At 45.6% G+C, this 20076-nt stretch overlaps 2 non-coding genes across 2 annotated transcripts; both read left to right on the top strand.

Moving 5' to 3' along the window:
- Positions 1-3084: 3084 nt before the first annotated feature.
- On the top strand, positions 3085-3156 carry TRNAW-CCA (transfer RNA tryptophan (anticodon CCA)). The gene has a single exon. It is a non-coding gene; the product is annotated as a tRNA-Trp (tRNA).
- A 15038-nt stretch (positions 3157-18194) lies between these two features.
- TRNAW-CCA (transfer RNA tryptophan (anticodon CCA)) lies at positions 18195-18266 on the top strand. The gene has a single exon. It is a non-coding gene; the product is annotated as a tRNA-Trp (tRNA).
- Positions 18267-20076: the final 1810 nt, after the last annotated feature.

Genomic DNA, 20076 nt, shown 5'->3' with positions numbered 1-20076 from the left:
CTGCCATGGCTAAAAAGTAAAGGGCTTTTTGTACCGTGGTCCGTCAACTGTCTAATCTGCGGCAAACCAGAAACGATAAATCATATCTTTCTCGACTGCCATGATGCTGTGTTCTTGTGGGACGTACTACAACGGACTATAAAAAAAGAACTACCTATCAACGCTTTTGGAATCCGTTTTCTTCCGTGTGCAGCTGCAGGGGAAGTGCCGAGTGACATGTTAATGTTGCTTTGCATGCATAGTGTGTGGAGGACAAGAATGGATGTTCGACATATGCGTGTAGACGCACGTTCAGCGAGAGACTATTTTGTTGAGAGTATGCTGTATACACGAGACGTGTTTAAAGCGCTGCCTGAACCCCCCGAGTGGTTACCTGTGCTCGACCAATTGGCTTCTGTGAAGCCTTTTTAAACCAAGTGCACTGGCCAAGTTGAAGCTGGTGTTTTAGTAAGTGTACATATTTTGTATGTATTTCCTTTGCTTGTGGTTATTAAAAGGCAATAAAGAAAAAAAAAAAAAAAAGCACGTGGTGGCGACACGGTAGCACGTCTGACTCCAGATAAGAAGGTTGCGAGTTCGAATCACGTTCGGGGCAAATTCTCTTTTTTATTATTTTTTACTATCTGTTTATCTACCTATTTGTCTGTCTACTTTGACTTGTCTCTTTACCTGTACTTCATCGGCTCAAGGCTGAGCAAAACATGCTACCGCGTGTGTGCGAACGGCTAGACTAAGTGGACTCGGTTGCGACACGGTAGCATGTCTGACTCCAGATCAGAAGGTTGCGTGTTCGAATCACGTCCGATCAAGTTTTCTTTTTTTATTTTTTCATCTATCTGTCTATCTACTCTTTTGTCTGTCTACAATGACTTGTCTCTTTACCTGGGATTCATCGACAGAAGGCCGAGAAAAACATGCTACCACGTGTGTACGAACGGCTACACTAAGCGGACTCGGTGGCGAAACGGTAGCGCGTCTGACTCCAGATCAGAAGGATAAGTGTTCGAATCACGTCCAAGTCAAATTCTCTTTTTTATTATTTTCATCTATCTGTCTATCTACTTATTTGTTTGCCTACAATGACTTCTCTCTTTACCTGTGCTGCATCGACAGAAGGCCGAGCAATACATGCTACCGCGTGTGTGCGAACGGCGACCCTAAACGGACTCGGTGGCACAATGGTTGCACGTCTGACTTCATATCAGAAGAATGCGTGTTCGAATCACGTTCGGGTCAAGTTCTCTTTTTTATTATTTTCATCTATCTGTCTTTCTACTTATTTGTCTGTCTACAATGACTTGTCTCTTTACCTGTGTTTTATCGACAGAAGGCCGAGCAAAACATGCTACCACGTGTGTGCGAACGGCTACCTTAAGCGGACTTGGTGGTGCAACTTTAGCACGTCTCACTCCAGATCAGAAGGTTGCGTGTTCGAATCACGTTTGGGTCAAATTTTCTTTTTATTATTTTCATCTATCTGTCTATCTACTTATTTGTCATTCTACAATGACTTATCTCTTTACCTGTGCTTCATCGACAGAAGGCCGAGCAAAACTTGCTACCACGTGTGTGCGAACGGCTACCCTAAGTGGACATGATGGTGACACGGTAGCACGTCTGACTCCAGATCATAAGGTTGCGTGTTCGAATCACGTCCGGGTCAAATTCTCTTTTTCTATTATTTCATCTATCTGTCTATGTACTTATTTGTCTGTCTACAATGACTTGTCTCTTCACCTGTGCTTCATCGATAGAAGGCCGAGCAAAACATGCTACCACGTGCGTGCGAACGGCCACCCTAAGCGGACTCGGTGGCGAACTGTTAGCGCGTCCGACTCCAGATCAGAAGGTTGCGTGTTCGAGTCACGTCCGGGTCAAATTCTCTTTTTTAATATTTTCATCTGTCTGTCTACTTATTTGTCTGTCTCTATTGACTTGCCTCTTTATCTGTGCTGCATCAACAGAAGGCCGAGCAAAACATGCTACCACGTGTGTGTGAACGGCTACACAAAGTGGACCCGGTGGCGACACGGTAGCACGTCTGACTCCAGATCAGAAGGTCTCGTGTTCGAATCACGTCCGGGTCAAGTTCTCTTTTTTACTATTTTCATCTATCTGTCTATCTACTTATTTGTCTGTCTACAGTGACTCTTCTCTTTAGCTGTGCTTCATCGACAGAAGGCCAGGCAAAACATGCTACCACGTGTGTGCGAACGGCTACCCTAAGCGGACTCGGTGGTGAACTGGTAGCGCGTCCGACTCCATAACAGAAGGTTGCGTGTTCTAATCACGTCTGGGTCAAATTCTCTTTTTATTATTTTCATCATTCTGTCTGTCTACTTATTTATCTGTCTACAATGACTTGTCTCTTTACCTGTGCTTCATCGACATAAGGCCGTGAAACACATGCTACCGCGTGTGTGCGAACGGCTACCCTAAGCGGACTCGGTGGCGCAACTTTAGCACGTCTGACTCCATAACAGAAGGTTGCGTGTTCTAATCACGTCCGTGTCAAATTCTCTTTTTATTATTTTCATCTATCTGTCAATCTACTTATTTGTCCTTCTACAATGACTTGTCTCTTTACCTGGGATTTCTCGACAGAACGCCGAGAAAAACATGCTACCACGTGTGCACGAACGGCTACACTAACCGGACTCGGTGGCGGAACGGTAGCGCGTCTGACTGCAGATCAGAAGGTTAAGTGTTCGAATCACGTCCAAGTCAAATTCTCTTTTTTATTATTTTCATCTATCTGTCAATCTACTTATTTGTCATTCTACAATGACTTGTCCCTTTACCTGTGCTTCATCGACACAAGGCCGAGCAAAACATGCTACCGCGTGTCTGCAAACGGCTACACTACGTGGACTCGGTGGCGACACGGTAGCACGTCTGACTCCAGATCAGAAGTTTGCGTGTTCGAATCACGTCCGTGTTAAGTTCTTTTTTTATTATTTTCATCTATCTGTCTATCTGCTTATTTGTCTGTCTACAATGACTTGTCTCTTTACCTGTGCTTCATCGACAGAAGGCCGAGCAAAACATGCTACCGCGTGTGTGCGAAGTGCTACCCTATAGGCGGACTCGGTTGCGCAACGGTACCGCGTCTGACTCCAGATCAGAAGGTTGCGTGTTCGAATCACGTCTGGGTCAAATTCTCTTTTTTGTTATTTTTATCTGTCTATCTACTTATTTGTCATTCTACAATGACTTATCTCTTTACCTGCGCTTCATCGACAGAAGGCCGAGCAAAACATGCTACCGCGTGTGTGCGAACGGCTACCCTAAGTGGACTTGATGGCGACACGGTAGCACGTCTGACTCCAGATCATAAGGTTGCGTGTTCGAATCACGTCCGGATCAAATTCTCTTTTTATATTATTTTCATCTATCTGTCTATCTACTTATTTGACTGTCTACAAGGACTTGTCTCTTCACCTGTGCTTCATCGATAGAAGGCCGAGGAAAACATGCTACCACGTGTGTGCGAACGGCCACCCTAAGCGGACTCGGTGGCGAACTGGTAGCGCGTCCGACTCCAGATCAGAAGGTTGCGTGTTCGAGTCACGTCCGGGTCAAATTCTCTTTTTTTTAATATTTTCATCTGTCTGTCTACTTATTTGTCTGTCTATAATGACTTGCCTCTTTTTCTGTGCTGCATCGACAGAAGGCCGAGCAAAACATGCTACCACGTGTGTGTGAACGGCTACTCTAAGTGGACTTGGTGGCGACAAGGTAGCACGTCTGACTCCAGATCAGAAGGTCTCGTGTTCGAATCACGTCCGGGTCAAGTTCTCTTTCTTACTATTTTCATCTATCTGTCTATCTACTTATTTGTCTGTCTACAGTGACTTTTCTCTTTAGCTGTGCTTCATCGATAGAAGGCCAGGCAAAACATGGTACCACGTGTGTGCAACAGCTACCGTAAGCGGACTCGGTGGCGAACTGGTAGCGCGTCCAACTCCAGATCAGAAGGTTGCGTGTTGGAACCGCGTGCGGGCCAAATTCTCTTTTTTCTTATTTTCATCTGTCTATCTATTTCTTTGTCTGTCAACAATGACTTGTCTCTTTACCTGTGCTTGTTCGATAGAAGACCGAGCAAAACATGCTACCACGTGTGTGCGAACGGCTTCCCTAAGCGGACTCGGTGGTGAACTGGTAGCGCGTCCGACTCCAGATCAGAAGGTTGCGTGTTCTAATCACGTCTGGGTCAAATTCTCTTTTTATTATTTTCATCTATCTGTCTGTCTACTTATTTGTCTGTCTACAATGACTTGTCTCTTTACCTGTGCTTCATCGACATAAGGCCGTGCAAAACATGCTACCGCGTATGTGCGAATGGCTACCCTAAGCGGACTCGTGGCGCAACTTTAGCACGTCTGACTCCATAACAGAAGGTTGCGTGTTCTAATCACGTCCGTGTCAAATTCTCTTTTTTAATATTTTTATCTATCTGTTTATCTACCTATTTGTCTGTCTACAATGACTTGTCTCTTTACCTGTGCTTCGTCGATAGAAGGCCGAGCAAAACATGCTACCACGTGTGGGCGAACGGCTACACTAAGCGGACTCGGTGGCGAACCGGTAGCGCGTCTGACACCAGATCAGAAGGTTGCGTGTTCGAATCACGTCCGGCTCAAATTCTCTTTTTTATCATTTTCATCTATTAATCTACTTATTTGTCTGCCTACAATGACTCTTCCCTTTAGCTGTGCTTCATCGACAGAAGGCCGAGCAAATCACGGTACCACGTGTGTGCGAACGGCTACCCTAAACGGACGCGTTGGCGACACGCTAGCACGTCTGACGCCAGATCAGAAGGTTGCGGGTTTGAATCACGTCCGGGTTAAGTTCTCTTTTTTACTATTTTTATTATCTGTCTATCTACTTCTTTGTCTGTCTACAATGACTCTTCTCTTTAGCTGTGCTTCATCGACAGAAGGCCGAGCAAAACATGCTACCACGTGTGTGCGAACGTCTACCCTAAACGCACGTGGTGGCGACACGGTAGCACGTCTGACTCCAGATAAGAAGGTTGCGAGTTCGAATCACGTTCGGGGCAAATTCTCTTTTTTATTATTTTCATCTATCTGTTTATCTACCTATTTGTTCGTCTATTTTGACTTGTCTCTTTACCTGTACTTCATCGGCTCAAGGCTGAGCAAAACATGCTACCACGTGTGTGCGAACGGCTAGACTAAATGGACTCGGTTGCGACACGGTAGCATGTCTGACTCCAGATCAGAAGGTTGCGTGTTCGAATCACGTCCGGGTCAATTTTTCTTTTGTATTTTTTCATCTATCTGTCTATCTACTCTTTTTTCTGTCTACAATGACTTGTCTCTTTACCTGGGATTCATCGACAGAAGGCCGAGAAAAACACGCTACCACGTGTGTACGAACGGCTGCACTTAGCGCACTCGGTGGCGAAACGGTAGCGCGTCTGACTCCAGATCAGAAGGTTAAGTGTTCGAATCACGTCCAAGTCAAATTCTCTTTTTTATTATTTTCATCTATCTGTCTATCTACTCTTTTGTCTGTCTACAATGACTTGTCTCTTTAGCTGTGCATCATCCTCAGAAGGTCAAGCAAAACATGCTACCACGTGTGTGCGAACGGCTACCCTAAGCGGACTCTGAGGCGCAACGATAGCGCGTCAGACTCCAGACCAGAAGGTTGCGTGTTCGAATCACATCTGGGTGAAATTCTTTCTTATATTATTTTCAACTATCTGTCTATCTACCCATATGTCATTCTACATTGACTGGTCTCTTTACCTGTGCTTCATCGACAGAAGGCCGAGAAAAACATGCTACCACGTGTGTGCGAACGGCTGTGCTCAGTGGACTCGGTGGCGACACAGTAGCACGTCTGACTCCACATCAGAAGTTTGCGTGTTCGAATCACGTCCGTGTTAAGTTCTTTTTTTATTATTTTCATCTATCTGTCTATCTGCTTATTTGTCTGTCTACAATGACTTGTCTCTTTACCAGTGCTTCATCGACAGAAGGTCGTGCTAAACATGCTACCGCGTGTGTGCGAAGTGCTACCCTATAGGCGGACTCGGTTGCGCAACGGTACCACGTCTGACTCCAGATCAGAAGGTTGCGTGCTCGAATCACGTCTGGGTCAAATTCTCTTTTTTGTTATTTTTATCTGTCTATCTACTTATTTGTCATTCTACAATGATTTATCTCTTTACCTGTGCTTCATCGACAGAAGGCCGAGCAAAACATGCTACCGCGTGTGTGCGAACGGCTACCCTAAGTGGACTTGATGGCGACACGGTAGCACGTCTTACTCCAGATCATAAGGTTGCGTGTTCGAATCACGTCCGGGTCAAATTCTCTTTTTATATTATTTTCATCTATCTGTCTGTCTACTTATTTGTCTTTCTACAAGGACTTGTCTCTTCACCTGTGCTTCATCGATAGAAGGCCGAGGAAAACATGCTACCATGTGTGTGCGAACGGCCACCCTAAGCGGACTCGGTGGCGAACTGGTAGCGCGTCCGACTCCAGATCAGAAGGTTGCGTGTTCGAGTCACGTCCGGGTCAAATTCTCTTTTTTAATATTTTCATCTGTCTGTCTACCTATTTGTCTGTCTATAATGACTTGCCTCTTTATCTGTGCTGCATCGACAGAAGGCCGAGCAAAACATGCTACCACGTGTGTGTGAACGGCTACGCTAAGTGGACTCGGTGGCGACAAGGTAGCACGTCTGACTCCAGATCAGAAGGTCTCGTGTTCGAATCACGTCCGGGTCAAGTTCTCTTTCTTACTATTTTCATCTATCTGTCTATCTACTTATTTGTCTGTCTACAGTGACTCTTCTCTTTAGCTTTGCTTCATCGACAGAAGGCCAGGCAAAACATGGTACCACGTGTGTGCAACAGCTACCCTAAGCGGACCCGGTGGCGAACTGGTACCGCGTCCGACTCCAGATCAGAAGGTTGCGTGTTGGAACCGCGTGAGGGTCAAATTCTCTTTTTTCTTATTTTCATCTGTCTATCTATTTCTTTGTCTGTCAACAATGACTTGTCTCTTTACCTGTGCTTCTTCAATAGAAGACCGAGCAAAACATGCTACCACGTGTGTGCGAACGGCTACCCTAAGCGGACTCGGTGGTGAACTGGTAGCGCGTCCGACTCCAGATCAGAAGGTTGCGTGTTCTAATCACGTCTGGGTCAAATTCTCTTTTTATTATTTTCATCTATCTGTCTGTCTACTTATTTGTCTGTCTACAATGACTTGTCTCTTTACCTGTGCTTCATCGACATAAGGCCGTGCAAAACATGCTACCGCGTGTGTGCGAACGGCTACCCTAAGCGGACTCGGTGGCGCAACTTTAGCACGTCTGACTCCATAACAGAAGGTTGCGTGTTTTAATCACGTCCGTGTCAAATTTTCTTTTTGTTATTTTCATCTATCTGTCTATCTACTTATTTGTCCTTCTACAATGACTTGTTCTTTACCTGTGCTTCGTCGACAGAAGGCCGTGCAAAACCTGCTACCGCATGTGTGCGAACGGCCACCCTAAATGGACTCGGTGGCGCAATGGTAGCCTGTCTCACTCCAGATCAGAAGGTTGCGTGTGCGAATCACGTTCGTGTCAAATTCTCTTTTTTATTATTTTTATCTATCTGTTTATCTACCTATTTGTCTGTCTACAATGACTTGTCTCTTTACCTGTGCTTCATCGATAGAAGGCCGAGCAAAACATGCTACCACGTGTGGTCGAACGGCTACACTAAGCGGACTCGGTGGCGAACCGGTAGCGCGTCTGACACCAGATCAGAAGGTTGCGTGTTCGAATCACGTCCGGGTCAAATTCTCTTTTTTATCATTTACATCTGTTAATCTACTTATTTGTCTGTCTACAATGACTTGTATCTTTACTTGTGCTGCATCGACAGAAGGCCGTGCAAAACATGCTACCGCGTGTGTGCGAACGGCGACCGTAAACAGACTCGGTGGCGCAACGGTTGCACGTCTGACTCCATATCAGAAGAATGGGTGTTCGAATCACGTCCGGGTCAAGCTCTCTTTTTTATTATTTTCATCTATCTGTCTATCTACTTATTTGTCATTCTACAATGACTTATCTCTTTACCTGTGCATCATCGACAGAAGGCTGAGCAAAACTTGCTACCGCGTGTGTGCGAACGGCTACCCTAAGTGGACTTGACTTGATGGCGACACGGTAGCACGTCTGACTCCATATCATAAGGTTGCGTGTTCGAATCGCGTCCGGGTCAAATTCTCTTTTTATATTATTTTCATCTATGTGTCCATCTACTTATTTGTCTGTCTACAATGACTTGTCTCTTTACCTGTGCTTCATCGATAGAAGGCCGAGCAAAACATGCTACCACGTGTGTGCGAACGGCTACCTTAAGCGGACTCGGTGGCGAACTGGTAGCGCGTCCGACTCCAGATCAGAAGCTTGCGTGTTCGAGTCACGTCCGGGTCAAATTCTCTTTTTTGTTATTTTCATCTGTCTATCTATTTCTTTGTCTGTCAACAACGACTTGTCTCTTTACCTGTGCTTCTTCGATAGAAGACCGAGCAAAACATGCTACCACGTGTGTGCGAACGGCTACCCTAAGCGGACTCGGTGGTGAACTGGTAGCGCGTCCGACTCCAGATCAGAAGGTTGCGTGTTCTAATCACGTCTGGGTCAAATTCTCTTTTTATTATTTTCATCATCTGTCTGTCTACTTATTTGTCTGTCTACAATGATTTGTCTCTTTACCTGTGCTTCATCGACATAAGGCCGTGCCAAACATGTTACCGCGTTTGTGCGAACGGTTACCCTAAGCGGACTCGGTGGCGAACCGGTAGCGCGTCTGACGCCAGATCAGAAGGTTGCGTGTTCGAATCACGTCCGGGTCAAATTCTCTTTTTTTATCATTTTCATCTGTCAATCTACTTATTTGTCTGTCTACAATGACTCTTCTCTTTAGCTGTGCTTCGTCGACAGAAGGCCGAGCAAAACATGCTACCGCGTGAGTGCGAACGGCAACACTAAACGCGCGTGGTGGCGACACGGTAGCACGTCTGACTCCAGATAAGAAGGTTGCGAGTTCGAATCACGTTCGGGGCAAATTCTCTTTTTTATTATTTTTATCTATCTGTTTATCTACCTATTTGTCTGTCTACTTTGACTTGTCTCTTTACCTGTACTTCATCGGCTCAAGGCTGAGCAAAACATGCTACCGCGTGTGTGCGAACGGCTAGACTAAGTGGACTCGGTTGCGACACGGTAGCATGTCTGACTCCAGATCAGAAGGTTGCGTGTTCGAATCACGTCCGATCAAGTTTTCTTTTTTTATTTTTTCATCTATCTGTCTATCTACTCTTTTGTCTGTCTACAATGACTTGTCTCTTTACCTGGGATTCATCGACAGAAGGCCGAGAAAAACACGCTACCACGTGTGTACGAACGGCTGCACTTAGCGCACTCGGTGGCGAAACGGTAGCGCGTCTGACTCCAGATCAGAAGGTTAAGTGTTCGAATCACGTCCAAGTCAAATTCTCTTTTTTATTATTTTCATCTATCTGTCTATCTACTCTTTTGTCTGTCTACAATGACTTGTCTCTTTAGCTGTGCATCATCCTCAGAAGGTCAAGCAAAACATGCTACCACGTGTGTGCGAACGGCTACCCTAAGCGGACTCTGAGGCGCAACGATAGCGCGTCAGACTCCAGACCAGAAGGTTGCGTGTTCGAATCACATCTGGGTGAAATTCTTTCTTATATTATTTTCAACTATCTGTCTATCTACCCATATGTCATTCTACATTGACTGGTCTCTTTACCTGTGCTTCATCGACAGAAGGCCGAGAAAAACATGCTACCACGTGTGTGCGAACGGCTGTGCTCAGTGGACTCGGTGGCGACACAGTAGCACGTCTGACTCCAGATCAGAAGTTTGCGTGTTCGAATCACGTCCGTGTTAAGTTCTTTTTTTATTATTTTCATCTATCTGTCTATCTGCTTATTTGTCTGTCTACAATGACTTGTCTCTTTACCAGTGCTTCATCGACAGAAGGTCGAGCTAAACATGCTACCGCGTGTGTGCGAAGTGCTACCCTATAGGCGGACTCGGTTGCGCAACGGTACCACGTCTGACTCCAGATCAGAAGGTTGCGTGCTCGAATCACGTCTGGGTCAAATTCTCTCTTCTGTTATTTTTATCTGTCTATCTACTTATTTGTCATTCTACAATGATTTATCTCTTTACCTGTGCTTCATCGACAGAAGGCCGAGCAAAACATGCTACCGCGTGTGTGCGAACGGCTACCCTAAGTGGACTTGATGGCGACACGGTAGCACGTCTTACTCCAGATCATAAGGTTGCGTGTTCGAATCACGTCCGGGTCAAATTCTCTTTTTATATTATTTTCATCTATCTGTCTGTCTACTTATTTGTCTTTCTACAAGGACTTGTCTCTTCACCTGTGCTTCATCGATAGAAGGCCGAGGAAAACATGCTACCATGTGTGTGCGAACGGCCACCCTAAGCGGACTCGGTGGCGAACTGGTAGCGCGTCCGACTCCAGATCAGAAGGTTGCGTGTTCGAGTCACGTCCGGGTCAAATTCTCTTTTTTAATATTTTCATCTGTCTGTCTACCTATTTGTCTGTCTATAATGACTTGCCTCTTTATCTGTGCTGCATCGACAGAAGGCCGAGCAAAACATGCTACCACGTGTGTGTGAACGGCTACGCTAAGTGGACTCGGTGGCGACAAGGTAGCACGTCTGACTCCAGATCAGAAGGTCTCGTGTTCGAATCACGTCCGGGTCAAGTTCTCTTTCTTACTATTTTCATCTATCTGTCTATCTACTTATTTGTCTGTCTACAGTGACTCTTCTCTTTAGCTTTGCTTCATCGACAGAAGGCCAGGCAAAACATGGTACCACGTGTGTGCAACAGCTACCCTAAGCGGACCCGGTGGCGAACTGGTACCGCGTCCGACTCCAGATCAGAAGGTTGCGTGTTGGAACCGCGTGAGGGTCAAATTCTCTTTTTTACTATTTTTATTATCTGTCTATCTACTTCTTTGTCTGTCTACAATGACTCTTCTCTTTAGCTGTGCTTCATCGACAGAAGGCCGAGCAAAACATGCTACCACGTGTGTGCGAACGTCTACCCTAAACGCACGTGGTGGCGACACGGTAGCACGTCTGACTCCAGATAAGAAGGTTGCGAGTTCGAATCACGTTCGGGGCAAATTCTCTTTTTTATTATTTTCATCTATCTGTTTATCTACCTATTTGTTCGTCTATTTTGACTTGTCTCTTTACCTGTACTTCATCGGCTCAAGGCTGAGCAAAACATGCTACCACGTGTGTGCGAACGGCTAGACTAAATGGACTCGGTTGCGACACGGTAGCATGTCTGACTCCAGATCAGAAGGTTGCGTGTTCGAATCACGTCCGGGTCAATTTTTCTTTTGTATTTTTTCATCTATCTGTCTATCTACTCTTTTTTCTGTCTACAATGACTTGTCTCTTTACCTGGGATTCATCGACAGAAGGCCGAGAAAAACACGCTACCACGTGTGTACGAACGGCTGCACTTAGCGCACTCGGTGGCGAAACGGTAGCGCGTCTGACTCCAGATCAGAAGGTTAAGTGTTCGAATCACGTCCAAGTCAAATTCTCTTTTTTATTATTTTCATCTATCTGTCTATCTACTCTTTTGTCTGTCTACAATGACTTGTCTCTTTAGCTGTGCATCATCCTCAGAAGGTCAAGCAAAACATGCTACCACGTGTGTGCGAACGGCTACCCTAAGCGGACTCTGAGGCGCAACGATAGCGCGTCAGACTCCAGACCAGAAGGTTGCGTGTTCGAATCACATCTGGGTGAAATTCTTTCTTATATTATTTTCAACTATCTGTCTATCTACCCATATGTCATTCTACATTGACTGGTCTCTTTACCTGTGCTTCATCGACAGAAGGCCGAGAAAAACATGCTACCACGTGTGTGCGAACGGCTGTGCTCAGTGGACTCGGTGGCGACACAGTAGCACGTCTGACTCCAGATCAGAAGTTTGCGTGTTCGAATCACGTCCGTGTTAAGTTCTTTTTTTATTATTTTCATCTATCTGTCTATCTGCTTATTTGTCTGTCTACAATGACTTGTCTCTTTACCAGTGCTTCATCGACAGAAGGTCGAGCTAAACATGCTACCGCGTGTGTGCGAAGTGCTACCCTATAGGCGGACTCGGTTGCGCAACGGTACCACGTCTGACTCCAGATCAGAAGGTTGCGTGCTCGAATCACGTCTGGGTCAAATTCTCTTTTTTGTTATTTTTATCTGTCTATCTACTTATTTGTCATTCTACAATGATTTATCTCTTTACCTGTGCTTCATCGACAGAAGGCCGAGCAAAACATGCTACCGCGTCTGTGCGAACGGCTAGCCTAAGTGGACTTGATGGCGACACGGTAGCACGTCTTACTCCAGATCATAAGGTTGCGTGTTCGAATCACGTCCGGGTCAAATTCTCTTTTTATATTATTTTCATCTATCTGTCTGTCTACTTATTTGTCTTTCTACAAGGACTTGTCTCTTCACCTGTGCTTCATCGATAGAAGGCCGAGGAAAACATGCTACCATGTGTGTGCGAACGGCCACCCTAAGCGGACTCGGTGGCGAACTGGTAGCGCGTCCGACTCCAGATCAGAAGGTTGCGTGTTCGAGTCACGTCCGGGTCAAATTCTCTTTTTTAATATTTTCATCTGTCTGTCTACCTATTTGTCTGTCTATAATGACTTGCCTCTTTATCTGTGCTGCATTGACAGAAGGCCGAGCAAAACATGCTACCACGTGTGTGTGAACGGCTACGCTAAGTGGACTCGGTGGCGACAAGGTAGCACGTCTAACTCCAGATCAGAAGGTCTCGTGTTCGAATCACGTCCGGGTCAAGTTCTCTTTCTTACTATTTTCATCTATCTGTCTATCTACTTATTTGTCTGTCTACAGTGACTCTTCTCTTTAGCTGTGCTTCATCGACAGAAGGCCAGGCAAAACATGGTACCACGTGTGTGCAACAGCTACCCTAAGCGGACCCGGTGGCGAACTGGTACCGCGTCCGACTCCAGATCAGAAGGTTGCGTGTTGGAACCGCGTGAGGGTCAAATTCTCTTTTTTCTTATTTTCATCTGTCTATCTATTTCTTTGTCTGTCAACAATGACTTGTCTCTTTACCTGTGCTTCTTCGATAGAAGACCGAGCAAAACATGCTACCACGTGTGTGCGAACGGCTACCCTAAGCGGACTCGGTGGTGAACTGGTAGCGCGTCCGACTCCAGATCAGAAGGTTGCGTGTTCTAATCACGTCTGGGTCAAATTCTCTTTTTATTATTTTCATCTATCTGTCTGTCTACTTATTTGTCTGTCTACAATGACTTGTCTCTTTACCTGTGCTTCATCGACATAAGGCCGTGCAAAACATGCTACCGCGTGTGTGCGAACGGCTACCCTAAGCGGACTCGGTGGCGCAACTTTAGCACGTCTGACTCCATAACAGAAGGTTGCGTGTTTTAATCACGTCCGTGTCAAATTTTCTTTTTGTTATTTTCATCTATCTGTCTATCTACTTATTTGTCCTTCTACAATGACTTGTTCTTTACCTGTGCTTCGTCGACAGAAGGCCGTGCAAAACCTGCTACCGCATGTGTGCGAACGGCCACCCTAAATGGACTCGGTGGCGCAATGGTAGCCTGTCTCACTCCAGATCAGAAGGTTGCGTGTGCGAATCACGTTCGTGTCAAATTCTCTTTTTTATTATTTTTATCTATCTGTTTATCTACCTATTTGTCTGTCTACAATGACTTGTCTCTTTACCTGTGCTTCATCGATAGAAGGCCGAGCAAAACATGCTACCGCGTGTGGGCGAACGGCTACACTAAGCGGACTCGGTGGCGAACCGGTAGCGCGTCTGACACCAGATCAGAAGGTTGCGTGTTCGAATCACGTCCGGGTCAAATTCTCTTTTTTATCATTTTCATCTGTTAATCTACTTATTTGTCTGTCTACAATGACTTGTCTCTTTACTTGTGCTGCATCGACAGAAGGCCGTGCAAAACATGCTACCGCGTGTGTGCGAACGGCGACCGTAAACAGACTCGGTGGCGCAACGGTTGCACGTCTGACTCCATATCAGAAGAATGGGTGTTCGAATCACGTCCGGGTCAAGCTCTCTTTTTTATTATTTTCATCTATCTGTCTATCTACTTATTTGTCATTCTACAATGACTTATCTCTTTACCTGTGCATCATCGACAGAAGGCTGAGCAAAACTTGCTACCGCGTGTGTGCGAACGGCTACCCTAAGTGGACTTGACTTGATGGCGACACGGTAGCACGTCTGACTCCATATCATAAGGTTGCGTGTTCGAATCGCGTCCGGGTCAAATTCTCTTTTTATATTATTTTCATCTATGTGTCCATCTACTTATTTGTCTGTCTACAATGACTTGTCTCTTTACCTGTGCTTCATCGATAGAAGGCCGAGCAAAACATGCTACCACGTGTGTGCGAACGGCTACCTTAAGCGGACTCGGTGGCGAACTGGTAGCGCGTCCGACTCCAGATCAGAAGCTTGCGTGTTCGAGTCACGTCCGGGTCGAATTCTCTTTTTTGTTATTTTCATCTGTCTATCTATTTCTTTGTCTGTCAACAACGACTTGTCTCTTTACCTGTGCTTCTTCGATAGAAGACCGAGCAAAACATGCTACCACGTGTGTGCGAACGGCTACCCTAAGCGGACTCGGTGGTGAACTGGTAGCGCGTCCGACTCCAGATCAGAAGGTTGCGTGTTCTAATCACGTCTGGGTCAAATTCTCTTTTTATTATTTTCATCATCTGTCTGTCTACTTATTTGTCTGTCTACAATGATTTGTCTCTTTACCTGTGCTTCATCGACATAAGGCCGTGCCAAACATGTTACCGCGTTTGTGCGAACGGTTACCCTAAGCGGACTCGGTGGCGAACCGGTAGCGCGTCTGACGCCAGATCAGAAGGTTGCGTGTTCGAATCACGTCCGGGTCAAATTCTCTTTTTTTATCATTTTCATCTGTCAATCTACTTATTTGTCTGTCTACAATGACTCTTCTCTTTAGCTGTGCTTCGTCGACAGAAGGCCGAGCAAAACATGCTACCGCGTGAGTGCGAACGGCAACACTAAACGCACGTGGTGGCGACACGGTAGCACGTCTGACTCCAGATAAGAAGGTTGCGAGTTCGAATCACGTTCGGGGCAAATTCTCTTTTTTATTATTTTTATCTATCTGTTTATCTACCTATTTGTCTGTCTACTTTGACTTGTCTCTTTACCTGTACTTCATCGGCTCAAGGCTGAGCAAAACATGCTACCGCGTGTGTGCGAACGGCTAGACTAAGTGGACTCGGTTGCGACACGGTAGCATGTCTGACTCCAGATCAGAAGGTTGCGTGTTCGAATCACGTCCGATCAAGTTTTCTTTTTTTATTTTTTCATCTATCTGTCTATCTACTCTTTTGTCTGTCTACAATGACTTGTCTCTTTACCTGGGATTCATCGACAGAAGGCCGAGAAAAACATGCTACCACGTGTGTACGAACGGCTACACTAAGCGGACTCGGTGGCGAAACGGTAGCGCGTCTGACTCCAGATCAGAAGGATAAGTGTTCGAATCACGTCCAAGTCAAATTCTCTTTTTTATTATTTTCATCTATCTGTCTATCTACTTATTTGTTTGCCTACAATGACTTCTCTCTTTACCTGTGCTGCATCGACAGAAGGCCGAGCAATACATGCTACCGCGTGTGTGCGAACGGCGACCCTAAACGGACTCGGTGGCACAATGGTTGCACGTCTGACTTCATATCAGAAGAATGCGTGTTCGAATCACGTTCGGGTCAAGTTCTCTTTTTTATTATTTTCATCTATCTGTCTTTCTACTTATTTGTCTGTCTACAATGACTTGTCTCTTTACCTGTGTTTTATCGACAGAAGGCCGAGCAAAACATGCTACCACGTGTGTGCGAACGGCTACCTTAAGCGGACTTGGTGGTGCAACTTTAGCACGTCTCACTCCAGATCAGAAGGTTGCGTGTTCGAATCACGTTTGGGTCAAATTTTCTTTTTATTATTTTCATCTATCTGTCTATCTACTTATTTGTCATTCTACAATGACTTGTCTCTTCACCTGTGCTTCATCGATAGAAGGCCGAGCAAAACATGCTACCACGTGCGTGCGAACGGCCACCCTAAGCGGACTCGGTGGCGAACTGTTAGCGCGTCCGACTCCAGATCAGAAGGTTGCGTGTTCGAGTCACGTCCGGGTCAAATTCTCTTTTTTAATATTTTCATCTGTCTGTCTACTTATTTGTCTGTCTCTATTGACTTGCCTCTTTATCTGTGCTGCATCAACAGAAGGCCGAGCAAAACATGCTACCACGTGTGTGTGAACAGCTACACTAAGTGGACCCGGTGGCGACACGGTAGCACGTCTGACTCCAGATCAGAAGGTCTCGTGTTCGAATCACGTCCGGGTCAAGTACTCTTTTTTACTATTTTCATCTATCTGTCTATCTACTTATTTGTCTGTCTACAGTGACTCTTCTCTTTAGCTGTGCTTCATCGACAGAAGGCCAGGCAAAACATGCTACCACGTGTGTGCGAACGGCTACCCTAAGCGGACTCGGTGGTGAACTGGTAGCGCGTCCGACTCCATAACAGAAGGTTGCGTGTTCTAATCACGTCTGGGTCAAATTCTCTTTTTATTATTTTCATCATTCTGTCTGTCTACTTATTTATCTGTCTACAATGACTTGTCTCTTTACCTGTGCTTCATCGACATAAGGCCGTGAAACACATGCTACCGCGTGTGTGCGAACGGCTACCCTAAGCGGACTCGGTGGCGCAACTTTAGCACGTCTGACTCCATAACAGAAGGTTGCGTGTTCTAATCACGTCCGTGTCAAATTCTCTTTTTATTATTTTCATCTATCTGTCAATCTACTTATTTGTCCTTCTACAATGACTTGTCTCTTTACCTGGGATTTCTCGACAGAACGCCGAGAAAAACATGCTACCACGTGTGCACGAACGGCTACACTAAGCGGACTCGGTGGCGGAACGGTAGCGCGTCTGACTGCAGATCAGAAGGTTAAGTGTTCGAATCACGTCCAAGTCAAATTCTCTTTTTTATTATTTTCATCTATCTGTCAATCTACTTATTTGTCATTCTACAATGACTTGTCCCTTTACCTGTGCTTCATCGACACAAGGCCGAGCAAAACATGCTACCGCGTGTCTGCAAACGGCTACACTACGTGGACTTGGTGGCGACACGGTAGCACGTCTGACTCCAGATCAGAAGGTTGCGTGTTCGAATCACGTCTGGGTCAATTTTCTTTTTTATCATTTTCATCTGTCTATCTACTTATTTGTCTGCCTACAATGACTTGTCTCTTTACCTGTGCTGCATCGACAGAAGGCCGAGCAAAACATGCTACCACGTTTGTGCGAATGGCTACCCTAAGCGGACTCGGTGGCGCAACGGTAGCGCATCGGACTCCAGATAAGAAAGTTGCGTGTTCGAATCACGTCCGGGTCAAATTCTCTTTTTTAATATTTTCATCTATCTGTCTATCTACCTATTTGTCTGTCTACAATGACTTGTCCCTTTACCTGTGCTTCATCGACACAAAGCCGAGCAAAACATGCTACCGCGTGTGTGCGAAGGGAAACCCTATAAGCGGACTCGGTGGCGAAACTTTAGCACGTCTGACTCTATAACAGAAGGTTGCGTGTTCTAATCACGTCCGTGTCAAATTCTCTTTTTATTATTTTCATCTATCTGTCTATCTACTTATTTGTCCTTCTACAATGACTTGTTTCTTTACCTCTGCTTCTTCGACAGAAGGCCTTGCAAAACATGCTACCGCGTGTGTGCGAACGGCTACCCTAAGCGGACTCGGTGGCGCAACCTTAGCACTTCTGACTCCAGATCAGAAGGTTGTGTGTTCTAATCACGTCTGTGTCAAATTCTCCTTTTGTTATTTTCATCTATCTGTCTATCTACTTATTTGTCCTTCTACAATGACTTGTTCTTTACCTGTGCTTCGTCGACAGAAGGCCGTGCAAAAGCTGCTACCGCATGTGTGCGAACGGCCACCCTAAGTGGACTCGGTGGCGCAATGGTAGCCCGTCTGACTCCAGATCAGAAGGTTGCGTGTTCGAATCACGTTCGGGTGAAATTCCCTTTTCTGTTATTTTTATATTACTATCTACTTATTTGTCATTCTACAATGACTTGTTTCTTTACCTGTGCTTCATCGATAGAAGGCCGAGCAAAACATGCTACCACGTGTGGGCGAACGGCTACACTAAGCGGACTCGGTGGCGAGCCTGTAGCGCGTCTCACTCCAGATCAGAAGGTTGCGTGTTCGAATCACGTCCGGGTCAAATTCTCTTTTCTATCATTTTCATCTGTCTATCTACTTATTTGTCTGCTTACAATGACTTGTCTCTTTACCTGTGCTGCATCGACAGAAGGCCGTGCAAAATATGCTACCGCGTGTGTGCGAACGGCGACCGTAAACAGACTCGGTGGCGCAACGGTTGCACGTCTGACTCCATATCGGAAGAATGGGTGTTCGAATCACGTCCGGGTCAAGCTCTCTTTTTTATTATTTTCATCTATCTGTCTATCTACTTATTTGTCTGTCTACAATGACTCTTCTCTTTAGCTGTGCTTCATCGACAGAAGGCCGAGCAAAACATGCTACCGCGTGAGTGCGAACGGCAACACTAAACGCACGTGGTGGCGACACGGTAGCACGTCTGACTCCAGATAAGAAGGTTGCGAGTTCGAATCACGTTCGGGGCAAATTCTCTTTTTTATTATTTTTATCTATCTGTTTATCTACCTATTTGTCTGTCTACTTTGACTTGTCTCTTTACCTGTACTTCATCGGCTCAAGGCTGAGCAAAACATGCTACCGCGTGTGTGCGAACGGCTAGACTAAGTGGACTCGGTTGCGACACGGTAGCATGTCTGACTCCAGATCAGAAGGTTGCGTGTTCGAATCACGTCCGATCAAGTTTTCTTTTTTATTTTTTCATCTATCTGTCTATCTACTCTTTTGTCTGTCTACAATGACTTGTCTCTTTACCTGGGATTCATCGACAGAAGGCCGAGAAAAACATGCTACCACGTGTGTACGAACGGCTACACTAAGCGGACTCGGTGGCGAAACGGTAGCGCGTCTGACTCCAGATCAGAAGGATAAGTGTTCGAATCACGTCCAAGTCAAATTCTCTTTTTTATTATTTTCATCTATCTGTCTATCTACTTATTTGTTTGCCTACAATGACTTCTCTTTTTACCTGTGCTGCATCGACAGAAGGCCGAGCAATACATGCTACCGCGTGTGTGCGAACGGCGACCCTAAACGGACTCGGTGGCACAATGGTTGCACGTCTGACTTCATATCAGAAGAATGCGTGTTCGAATCACGTTCGGGTCAAGTTCTCTTTTTTATTATTTTCATCTATCTGTCTATCTACTTATTTGTCTGTCTACAATGACTTGTCTCTTTACCTGTGTTTTATCGACAGAAGGCCGAGCAAAACATGCTACCGCGTGTGTGCGAACGGCTACCTTAAGCGGACTTGGTGGTGCAACTTTAGCACGTCTGACTCCAGATCAGAAGGTCTCGTGTTCGAATCACGTCCGGGTCAAGTTATCTTTTTTACTATTTTCATCTATCTGTCTATCTACTTATTTGTCTGTCTACAGTGACTCTTCTCTTTAGCTGTGCTTCATCGACAGAAGGCCAGGCAAAACATGCTACCACGTGTGTGCGAACGGCTACCCTAAGCGGACTCGGTGGTGAACTGGTAGCGCGTCCGACTCCATAACAGAAGGTTGCGTGTTCTAATCACGTCTGGGTCAAATTCTCTTTTTATTATTTTCATCATTCTGTCTGTCTACTTATTTATCTGTCTACAATGACTTGTCTCTTTACCTGTGCTTCATCGACATAAGGCCGTGAAACACATG

Source organism: Rhipicephalus microplus, chromosome 5 (genome assembly GCF_043290135.1).
Source record: "Rhipicephalus microplus isolate Deutch F79 chromosome 5, USDA_Rmic, whole genome shotgun sequence".
Lineage (NCBI taxonomy): Eukaryota > Metazoa > Arthropoda > Arachnida > Ixodida > Ixodidae > Rhipicephalus > Rhipicephalus microplus.
Note: the sequence above shows the minus strand (reverse complement) of the source record. Positions and strands in the feature narration are given on the sequence as shown.